The following is an 8376-nucleotide window of genomic DNA, read 5'->3' on the forward strand; positions in this document are numbered from 1 at the left end:
TAAGTTACATAGTCTATACCACATGTTTCTTCCATCTCCTTCCTCCACCTCCCCATCCACCAGGGTCCCCAGAGATTCTCCTGGGGCCCAGAGGTGGAACCCAGAGTGAGACAAGATGGCCTAATAGAAGCCACATGTCCAGGAATTCCGCAGCGCCCCCCCCCTTTTCCTTCACGCATTTCCTCTGGTCCTAGGGCAGCCAGGATGCTAGCCCTTCTCATCTTTTCAAGTACAGCTGCTCTGTGGGTTGCTCCCAAATGCAGGTGTGCCAAACATGTGGCTTCTGCTTACCTCCTTGCACCAGCCTGCCACCAACATGGTCACAACTCTGGCTTCTGTCTTTGCTCAGCTGGGGGCAGACAGCAATACTTTCACCCCATTCCTAATCCCAGGTGCCCTTAACCTTGGAGCCATCTCTCCAGCCCTGTGGCTTTGATTTATAAGATTCCCCCTTGGGCTGAAGGAAGAGCCGGAGCTGAATTTCAAGCAACTCTTTTTCCTCTTTCTTTGTTTCTTCTTTCTTTCTTTCTTTTTCTGTTGTTGTTGTTAGTGGTGGTGGTGGTGGATCTGGTTTTGTTTTCCAGGTCTTCTTGTTGTTTGTTTGTTGAGACAGAATCTTGTGTAGCCCAGACTAGCCTCATACACAAGGATGATCTTGAGCATATCCAAATGAGAGCCTCTCCTTTGGCCAACAGTATGTAGAGTTGAACTTTAGAAATTGCGGGAGAAAGCCAGGCAGTGGTGGCACACGCCTTTAATCCCAGCACCCAGAAGGCAGGCAGAGACAGGGGATCACTCTGAGTTCGAGGCCAGCCTGGTCTACAAAGGGAGTCCAGGATAACTAAGGCTACACACACACACACACACACACACACACACACACACACACAAAACCAACCAACCAAACAAACAAAGTGCAGTCGAGAGAAAAAGAGGTTTTAAAGGGGGTGGGCAGAAAGGAGGGCAAGTGACAAGGTGCAAGAAGAGTGGGAGGGGTTGAGGCTGGACCCAGGTAGAGTTCTGACCCCAAAGGGAAAGAGTGTGTGTTCACAGGTGGAGCCACAGAGGAGGGCTTGGGGCAGGGGTTGAGGAGGAAGATATGCAAGACAAGTCTTTTTCAGGGCTTCCTTTTGGAGACAAGGCTAAGGAAGTGATTGTGTCATATACCGGAAGGAATCTGACATAAGTGGTGTTTGGGGAAGCAAGTGCTTCTAAAGAAGCGCCCCGTGTGTGTGTGTGTGTGTGTGTGTGTGTGTGTGTGTGTGTGTGTGTGAGAGAGAGAGAGAGAGAGAGAGAGAGAGAGAGAGAGAGGGAGGTTGGGCAAGAGAATACTACCCCAGGCTAACTTCTGTTGGCCTAGTGCCAGCACAAAGGCCAGAGAATGTGGCTGGGAATTTTTAGTGACCACACTAGGGGCCATATGGGAAGGCTTCTTGGTGGTCCAAAGCCCATATGCCAGCTGGTAGTGTATGAAGATGCTGGCATGTGATTGCCCCAGAGGGCAGTCTGAAGACAACCCCTGCAATCTCACACTGATTATTTCCTCTGCTTCTCCTCTACACACACACACACACACACACACACACACACACACACACACAGACGAAGGGGGGCGGAGCCCTGTCTGTTTACATCCCCCCAGAGCCTACTGCCTCGCATCATTCTCCCTGCCTGGACCTCTTCCCAGGGCATGAATACCCACTGAACATATGTGTGGGTCTATGTGTTTAGGGGGGAAGGGACATAGGAACCTCACATCTGCCCCACCCCCACTAGGCTATGCTAAGAATGGCCCAACAGGGATGCTACCTTCAGAATGATGATTCCAGGGGCCAGTGACCCAGCCAGCATGGGCTAGAGAGGTAACAGGAGGGGGGACCAGAGAGCAAAGAGCAGCACCCAGCTGGCAGGCAGACAGCAGGAGTTTCCCCTGGCAGGAGACATGGCTTGTTGGCTGAGACCCTGTGGCTGCTGAGATAATAAGCCAGCTTGCCCCTGCCGAAGAGTATCCCTTTCGCTCCAGGGTTCCAATGGAGGGCCCTGCAGGGACACGCTTTGCCATACACCCTGCCAAGTCCAGAAATCTGGAGGCACCTAGGCAGAAGTGAGCACATCTCACTGCAGATGTAACAAAGGCTGGGGAGAGCGGGGCTGTTTTCCCCACGTTGTTAGCCCTTCTTTCTGAGTTTCAGAAAAGCTTCTGAGCACATCTATCATTATCCTTTGGGAAGATGAATGCCATCATATTATGTTGAACGGTCTAGCGCCCAGATGCACCATGCACTTACAATCAGTCTTCCTACTTAGGTGTAGTTAGTTTATTTCTGGATTTTTGTTTTGCAGACAGTGCTACAAATAAACTTCATACACATACACATATGCCTTTGCATATATGTATATATGCAGGATACATTTTCATTATTATTTAATTTTGTTTATTTGAGATTTTGTTGTTGTTGGTTGGGGGGGATTGTTTGGTTGGTTGCTTGTTTGTTTGTTTGTTTGTTTGTTCAAGGCGGTCTCCTACCGTGTAACCCTGCTTAGCCAGAAACTGGTTTGTAAACCTGGCTGGTCTTGATTGGACTCACACAGCGTTTCCTGCTTCTGCCTCCCAAGTGTTGAGGTTGAAGGCTCGTGCAATTATGCCAGCTGGTTTGGATTTTTGATACAGGCTCTTACTATGTAGGTCAGGCTAGGCCAAAATCGTCCTGCTCAGTCTCCTGATGCTGAGATTACAGCAAGTACCACCAGGCCCAATTGTTTGCTTTGTGGCAGGCTTTGCTGTGTAGTACAGGTTGATTTCAAACTCCTGCTCCTTTGGCTGGAATTGGAAGAGTATACCATTAGACTCACTAGGATAAATTCTTTTTTTACTTTATGTATTTATTTATTTTAGTTTTCTTTGACTCATGCAGCCCTGACTAGCCTGGCTATGTAGCCAAGGATGGCCTTGAACTCCTGGTTTTTTTGTTTGTTTGTTTGGTTTTTTTTTTCTTTCATTTTATTGTTTTTGTTTTAATGTGTATGGAAGTTTTGCCTGTGTGCGTATCTGTACACCATGTGTGCGCAGCACCGGAAAAGGGGCATCATGCTCTATAACTGGAGTTAATACGATTGTGAGCTGTCATGTGGGTCTTGGGAATTGAACCCTGAACCTCATTTCTGGAGTGTTGAAAACCAGTTTTGACATCACAGGGTAAATTTGAGTCAGGGCACAGCCTGACTGCTGGCTAGTCACTCAACAGACTTCTCTGAGGGCAACTTTCTAGGCTGGAACTGATTTTTATGGGCAGTGGCTTCCACAGATAGTGGCAAGCTGAGGGGCCAGAACTAAACTGCTGGCAACAGGCAGATGCTGATACTTCCTGCTCGGGGCTCCATGTAAGGGGAGGGGGGATTAGAGCTGTTGGCTTTTAGTGGGGGCTTCTACTGGTAGTGGCAAATTGTCTAAAAAGGAAAAGAAAGGAGAGAAAAAGACCACACAGAGAGAGGGAGAGGGAGAGAGAGAGTGTGAGGGAGAGAGAGAGAGAGGAAGAGAGAGAGAGAGAGGGAGAGAGAGAGGGGGGGAGAGAGAGGGGGGGAGAGAGGGAGAGAGAGAGAGGGAGAGGGAGAGAGAGAGAGAGAGAGAGAGAGAGAGAGAGAGAGAGAGAGAGAGAGAGAGAGACTCACACATTGAGTGGATGGAGCAAACTCCAAAGAGCAAGTTTCAACCCAACCTTACACATATACATATACACATACCTATATACATTTGGTGGGTAGAATATACTCTGAAGATCAAGTTCTAACAGCTTTACTCTTTTTTCCCACAGTTTATATATCCCAGAACCATCTTTCAAGCAGTAGAAAAATCACAACCTGAGCCTGGTGTGGTGACTCACACTTTTAATCCCAACACTCAGGAGGCAGAGACAGGCAGATCTCTGTGAGTTCAAGGTTAGCCTGGTCTGCAAAGTGAGTCCAGAACAGCCAGGGCTGTTATACAGAGAAACCCATCACAAACAAACAAACAAAGCCCACATGGTGGAATTCCTTCAAGTTGTATACACACACACACACAAATAAATAAATAATAAATGTTAGTTTATGCATTTATTTTATTTTATGTGTATGAGTGTTTTGCCTGCACAAATGTCTGAGGTACTTGCAGCTGTAGGCTGTATAACCTGGGTCCTTCAGAAAAGTAACCAGAGATTTTAATCATTGAGCCACCTATCCAGCCAAAATGCAAGATGTTTTTAAAGATTTTCTTTTAAAATGTTATCCTTAGGCCAGTTGTGCTGAGTAAATTCTTGTGACCTCAGCACTTGTGAGGTGGAGACAAAAACATCAGTAGTTCAAGGTCACCCAGCTAAGTTGAGAGGCCAGTATGAGACTACAGGAGACCCTGTCTTAAGTAAGCAGTTACTTTACTTAAGCAAGCTGCGTAACGTCTCATAACAACTCACAGATTTCTTTCTTTTGTTACAATCTGTGTTGTATAACAAGCATGAATTCAAGCCCCTTCTGCTCTTCAACCTCTTGAGTGATGGAGCCGCACAGGTATGGAACGCCATACCTGGTAAGCCCACATCCCTTTTTTCTTTGGTTTTGAGAGTACTAATACAGTCACCCCCGTTTTCCACCTTCCCCCTTTTCCCTCCAAACTCTCCCGTGTACCCCTCCTGGATCTCTTTCAAGTTTATGGTCTTTTCTTTCACTAATTGTTGTTGCATATGTGTGTGTGTATGTGTGTGTGTGTGTGTGTGTGTGTGTGTGTGTGTGTGTGTGTGTGTTTATATAATATGTTCTCAGGGATGACTATTTGGAATTGGATAACCAGTTGGTAGGCTCTCCCCTTGAAGTCGGGCGTGGTGGCGCACGCCTTTAATCCCAGCACTTGGGAGGCAGAAGCGGGCGGATCGCTGTGAGTTCGAAGCCAGCCTGGTCTACAAAGTGAGTCCAGGACAGCCCAGGCTAACACAGAGAGACCCTGCCCCCAAAACAAAAAACAAAAAACAAACAAACAAACAAAAAACCAAACCAGTTGGTGGGCTCTCCCCTTGAGAAGACTATTTCTCCCACTCTCAGCATTGTTTTGTTGCCTGTAGTTCTTTGTGTGAGGTTGAAAGGCCCCACGGACTTTCTCCTGTCTACTGTTGTTGTCCTTGTTCGGCTCATGTTTAGGCAGCTGTGTTGGTGAGACTTCGTGGCTATAGCTCCTGACGTCATTAGGAGACAGCATCTCACAGCAACCTCTCTGTTCCTCTGGCTCTTAAAGTCTCTCTGCCCTGTATTCTGGCAGTAAGTCCTGAGCCTTGGGTATAGAGTTGTACTGTAGATTATCTATTGGGACTGGGCTCCACTGCTCTGTGTTTTTTTTTGTTTTGTTTTGTTTTTTGTGGTTTTCTGTAATCATCTCTGTGTGTTGTAAAGAGAAGTTTCCTTGATGAGGGGTGAGAACTACACTTATCGGTGGGTAGAAGGACAAACATTTAGAACATATTTGTGGAGTACACTGGAAAGTGGCAATTGTCTATCCACAACTTCCGTAGCCCTGTGTAGATGGCTGGGTTTCCAGTCTCAGGTATGATTTTTTCCTTTTGTTAAGTGGATATTAAATCCAATTTGAGAGCTGTTGGTTACCACCAACGTAGATGCGCCACTACTGCCCCCTTAGGGTTATCTTGCCATGCTGGTTATTATTGTGGTTCATGGGTGTCTAGCTCGGTGGGCCTGCCATTGCTTCTCTCCTCTGAGAGCTTGCATGGCACCTTCTGGTACCATGAGAGCTGGTTCTCAGAAGTCAGGTTTCCAGGTCAGTTCCAGGGGGCTTACTTTCTGGTGAAGGTGGGAGACAATAGACAAGCTAAATCAGTCTTATAAGCTAATAAGTAAGTTAAATAGCAAGTTAAATTATGAAAAATTACAATAATAACTTTAGGAAATAGTTCATTATGTTTAATATACACACAAAAATGATATACTTCTTCATGACATTTTCATACATATATATCATGTCATGAGGGTGGTTCCCTCAAGAGTGAGATTAGTGTCCTTATGAAATGAACCCCCTAGAGCTGTCCGAGCTATTTTGTCATGTGATTCTATTTATAAACCAGGAAGGAAGCCCTCACCACTGACTCTGCCAGCCCCTTTACATCCCAGCCTGAGGAGCTGTGAGAACATCTCACCTGGACTAAGATACCTAAATAAAGACCAAGTTGGGCCCAAATTCAGTCACGGAGATGCCACTGCTGACCTTGTTAAGAGTAGATGTGACAGACTAAAGGAAGCCAAGTATGACTAGAGTGGAATCGAGAGTAAACAGAAATAACTCAGGGTCTTATTGACATTCGGCAGAGGTGGGGGCAGTGAGAAAGTTGAAAAACAAGTACAATAAGGAAAACCTTGGTATAAAGTTGAGAGAAACACCCATCTTGATACAGTCACTAAGACTGTCATTGAAAGGGGGAAATATGACCCAGAGAGGGAAGAGTTTCAGGAGCAACGTCGCCAAGCAGGAAAGGTGAAGTCTAATGATCAAGCCAATAGCTAGGACCTATACTTACCCACAGAAACAAGACAAAGACAAAGGGACTCAGACGGAGGGGGGTCGCAAAGTGTACCACCATAGGCAGCTCCCAGGAGTCCCTTCGCTTCTCATTGCTCTCCTGTTCTCCAGGAGACAGAAAGCAACTTTATCAGGTAAGAGTGAACATAGCAGAAACCAACTCGTGGTTAGTGGCCATGAATTAAAAGTCTTTACACAGCCTCGTCATTTCATTTGTCCATGGCTGTGTGCGAGCTGAACAAGCTCACTTCGGTGAGAGTCAGGGATGATGTACACAGGAAACATCCTGATGGGTGGCCGTGCCAGTTTAAGAGGGGTAAAGAGGGAAATGGGGCCAGAAATTAACGAACTGAAGAAGCTATGTGAAAAGAAGTTGAGGCCAATGGGAAGGATTTGAGAGCAACAAGTTGTATAGTTCTGATCTAAGATTTATTGGAATCAAAATAACAGTAGTGATGGCTGGTAAGATGGTTCAAAGGATGCAAGCCTGACATCCCAAGTTCAATTCCAGGAGCCCACATAACGATGGAAGCACAAAACCGACTCCCTCAAGTTGTCTTCTGACTTCCAACATGTACATTAATAACAATAACAAATTAAGAATCATTTATAGAAGACAGGCATGGCGGTGCATGCCTGTAATCCCAACACTCAGTGATACAGAGGCAGGTGGATTGCTGTGAGTTCAAGGACAGCCTGGTCTACAGGGTGAGCCTAGGACAGCTAAGGCCACACAAAGAAACCCTATCTTGGGGGGAAAAAAAGAGAGAGAGAATTGCCTAAAGAAATAATAATAATAACAACAAGTATATTAGGAAAAAATCAGGAAATGGAGATAGACCATAAAAAGGCTTGAATTGGTCTGCACTCAGAAACCGAAGTGTAGGTAGCAGTTCTGAGTCATCGCCACCAAGCTGGGCACTGAGAAGATGGCCAAGACTGACCCTAAGGCCATGCCAGACATCACCTTGGTGGTAGAGATGCTCTTACAGCAGATGCAAGACAAGTTTCAGATCCTGTCGGACCAGATCACTGCAAGAATCAATGACAAAAACTATCGCTGACCTCACGCCCCAGGCTGGAGTGGAAGAACTGGAAGGTAAAAACAAGATTGCTACTGCATAGAGGAGTTGAGGGCAAGAGAGATGGCTGCTGCTAATTCACTGAATCCAGAATGCTGTTTTCCCAAGCCAAGAGAAAGCCAAGTTGCTTTCTGCAACTAACGACTATGTGTCAACAGGTTAATAAAGCATTCGTTCTTATCACAGCGTGCATAGTTTATAGAGTACCCCCTACCCCCCAGTTTCTCAATATTGGTATCTTCATATCTTGGTCAGTTCCCTTAATTATTAAACACTAAAACTGTGGAGGTTTCTGCATAAAATTGTCAAAATTTTTAGTAATTTTTCTGAAAGTCCTCCCATTGTTCTTTCATGGTAGTTGCTATTTGATAAAGTGGCAGAGTGCTTTTTAATCAGGTGACTAGTAGCTCCTCCCTTTGGCTAAAGCCGTGCTGTGAGACATGTATGTTTAGGGGTCTTTCCTTTTCAGTGCAAAGTGACTGTTGAGCCAACACTAGCTTGTCAGAAATACTTTTCCAAGTGGCCCAGAGCATTTAATAATTGCTTGTGCCAAAGCTTCTGTCAGAGTTTTGCATGAGATTCTAGTGGTGATTAGCATAATTTTGAAGCTGTATTCCTTTATATCTGGAATAGTTTTGTTATCTGTATTCTAATGTTTATATCATGGTCGGACTGCAACAAAAACTAGTCTTTTCTTCTGAACTTTTTGCTTTGTTTTGTATTTTTGAGACAGGGTTTCTC

At 45.5% G+C, this 8376-nt stretch overlaps 1 pseudogene across 1 annotated transcript; it reads left to right on the forward strand.

The window, feature by feature from the left end:
* The first annotated feature begins 7456 nt into the window (after positions 1 to 7456).
* LOC311597454 (heat shock factor-binding protein 1-like) lies at positions 7457 to 7767 on the forward strand (annotated as a pseudogene). Its single transcript has one exon. The product of its transcript is annotated as a heat shock factor-binding protein 1-like (transcript).
* Positions 7768 to 8376: the final 609 nt, after the last annotated feature.

The sequence above is a fragment of the Acomys minous genome (assembly GCF_964271855.1).
Source record: "Acomys minous genome assembly, chromosome: 5".
In the NCBI taxonomy this organism is placed as follows: domain Eukaryota; kingdom Metazoa; phylum Chordata; class Mammalia; order Rodentia; family Muridae; genus Acomys; species Acomys minous.